Source organism: Hyla sarda, unplaced genomic scaffold (assembly GCF_029499605.1).
Source record: "Hyla sarda isolate aHylSar1 unplaced genomic scaffold, aHylSar1.hap1 scaffold_566, whole genome shotgun sequence".
Taxonomy (NCBI): Eukaryota; Metazoa; Chordata; class Amphibia; order Anura; family Hylidae; genus Hyla; species Hyla sarda.
In genome coordinates this window covers 1-3539 of record NW_026610578.1, presented here as the reverse complement: position 1 = coordinate 3539, position 3539 = coordinate 1, and positions in this window count along the sequence as shown.

Genomic DNA, 3539 nt, shown 5'->3' with positions numbered 1-3539 from the left:
TCACACGTGACCCTGATGACCTGGAACCGCTGCAGAACGCCGGTTAGTAGTTACCGGCGTCCTGCAGCGATCGCCGGTATAGGAGGTCCTCCGGACCTCCTCCGGCACACTGCCGGGATGTCTGCTGATAGAAATCAGCAGACATCCGGCTCCGATCCCCGCCCGGCGAGCGGCGGGGAACGGAATCGCAGCGCATCGCTCGTCTGAATTGGCGAGCGATGTGCTGCGATCGCCGACATGGGGGGTCATCATGACCCCCCTAGGCGATATGCCGGGATGCCTGCTGAACGATTTCAGCAGGCATCCGGCTCCGGCGCCCCTCCGGCTAGCGGCGGGGGGCCGGGATATGACAGGACGTACTCAAACGTCCTGAGTCCTTAAGGACTCGGAAAAGGGGTCGTTTGAGTACGTCCTGCGTCCTTAAGGGGTTAATTAAATAAATGTATTATATTGGTTTTTATTTAGACAATATATCAGGCCTTTCATTACAATTATTTTACTTATTTATTCAATTGTTTTATGCTATTTTAGTTTTATTAATGTGTATGTTTTTTGCACACAGCTTCTACGGCACTCCGGAAGTTGTCATCGCCCCCCCCCCCCCCCTTTTTTTTTTTTTTCTTCAATTGTTGTCTTATAAAAGCAAGTATTTTCCAGTATGTACACTATGCCTGATGAAGATCCCTGTTCGGGATCGAAACGCGTTGCACTGTATATAATAAAACAATTTCATTCAATCCTGGACCAGCGCCGTCATTGAGAGGAACTCTTTTTCCATTCTTTTCTCCGGTTTCCTGACCTAGAACCGTAGTTCTGCTGCTCAGCAGCAGCGTGAGTTAACTCTTTCCTTGCTTGGCTCCTGAATGGTATACATGGGTCCAGGGGCGGATCCAGAGTCGAGTCTCGGGAGGGGCACTATTAGAGTATTTTGTGTTGGCGGACAGAAAACAAGGTGTTGCTTACGGAACTTACAATATTATTAAATGTATCATACAGTCCTACCCTTCTTTAAGACTCTTAGGCCATGTTCACATGTCAGAATAATAATCAAATATACCAATTGCCACAGAATGGGAAAGTGCTAAAGAGGTTTTTACCATTTAAAACTACAGCTCCCAGTATGACCTAAGCAGTTGTGAGGGGATGCTGGGAGTTGTTGTTTCACCCATCATAACTGCAGTCACTCCAGCTCTGATAGGACATAGTGAGGAGGATACAGAATGATATGAGTGACTACAGGTGACGTCTTCTCTATAGTCTTTCCTTATCTAATTCAGATGTACTTACCACGGGACTTGTTCCAGCTAAATCTTCTCTCTGCAGACGCCCAGACGTCTCCTCACTATGATTCTGATCCTCTATATGAAAACAATAATTATTATAAACCTGCCAGACACTGTATTCTTCGAATATAATACTGGCACACACCCTCTGAATATAATTCTGACACACTGTACCCCCTGAATATACAACACACTGTACCCTCTGAATATAATACCGCCACACACCGTACCCTCTGAATATAATACTATCATACACTGCACCCTCTAAATATAATACTACCACACACTGCACTCTCTGAATATAATACTACCACACACTGCACTCTCTGAATATAATACTACTACACACTGCACTCTCTGAATATAATACTACCTCACACTGCACTCTCTGAATATAATACTACCTCACACTGCACTCTCTGAATATAATACTACCACACACTGTACCCTCTGAATATAATACTACCACACACTGCACCCTCTGAATATAATACTACCACACACTGCACTCTCTGAATATAATACTACCACACACTGCACTCTCTGAATATAATACTACCACACACTGCACTCTCTGAATATAATACTACCCCACACTGCACTCTCTGAATATAATACTACCTCACACTGCACTCTCTGAATATAATACTACCACACACTGCACTCTCTGAATATAATACTACCCCACACTGCACTCTCTGAATATAATACTACCACACACTGCACTCTCTGAATATAACTTGCTGTGCAGTGCACTCTCTGAATATAATACTACCACACACTGCACTCTCTGAATATAATACTACCCCACACTGCACTCTCTGAATATAATACTACCCCACACTGCACTCTCTGAATATAATACTACCACACACTGCACTCTCTGAATATAATACTACCACACACTGCACTCTCTGAATATAACTTGCTGTGCAGTGCACTCTCTGAATATAATACTACCACACACTGCACTCTCTGAATATAATACTACCCCACACTGCACTCTCTGAATATAATACTACTACACACTGCATTATATGTGTGGGGCACAGCACAGGGGGCATTATATGTGTGGGGCACAGCACAGGGGGAATTATATCATATAATGCCCCCTGTGCTGTGCCCCATACATATAATGCCCCCTGTGCTGTGCCCCTCACATATAATACCCCCTGTGCTGTGCCCCCCACACATATAATTTATATGTGTGGGCACAGCACAAGGGGCATTATATGTGAGGGGCACAGCACAGAGGGCCCCCCTGTCATGTGCTCTTCACATATAGTGCCCCCAGTGCTTTGCCTTGCAGCCCCTCACATTAAAAATTCCCCTAAGTTTTTAAATCCCCATCCTCCTGGCACATATTCTGTCCCCCGAATCCCCTGGGCCCTGAGCATACTCTTAGTACTTACTGTATGCCGGCCGCGGGGACGGGATTTCCGGGCGCCGGCGCGATGATGTGAAGTCATCGCGCCGGCCTGCAGTGGATCGCGACCCCGCAGCTCACACGCTGTGTACTCACAGCCAGTGGCGTTGCTAGGGTTGGTGTCACCCGTTGCGGTAGAAAATGGTGTCACCCCAGCATGCTGGGAGTTGTAGTTTTGCAACAGCTGGAGGCACCCTGGTTGGGAAACACTGACATAGATAGATAGGGAATATATATAGACCAGGGGTTCTCACCTATTTTTAGTGAGGGTCCGCTTATCCAGGTCTGCCATCCGGTAAAGGTCCAAGCTGTATGCTAATGCTTGGTGCACACCTAGCGGCCTCAGCGCCATGAAGGCAATAGCAAACTAACAACTGAAGTGTGGAGGATGTATAACCTGAATACTGCTGCACACTGTAACCACTAGATATAATACTGCCACACACTGGGCCCCTGAATATAATACTGCCACACACAGGGCCCCTGAATATAATACTGCCACACACAGGGCCCCTGAATATAATACTGCCACACACTGTACCCCCGAATATAATACTGCCACACACTGTACCCCTGAATATACTACTGCCACACACTGTATCCCTGAATATAATACTACCACATACTTTGCCCTGAATATAAACCTGCCACCCACTGTGTCCCTGGTATATTACTGCTACCCACTGTGCCCCTTAAAATACTGCCATTCACTGTACCCCTGAAAATAATTCTGCCACACACTGGGCCCCTGTTATATTACTGCCACACACTATTCCCCTGCAACATTACTTGCAGATGCTATGCTCTAACGCTGACTAATTGCACCTCTG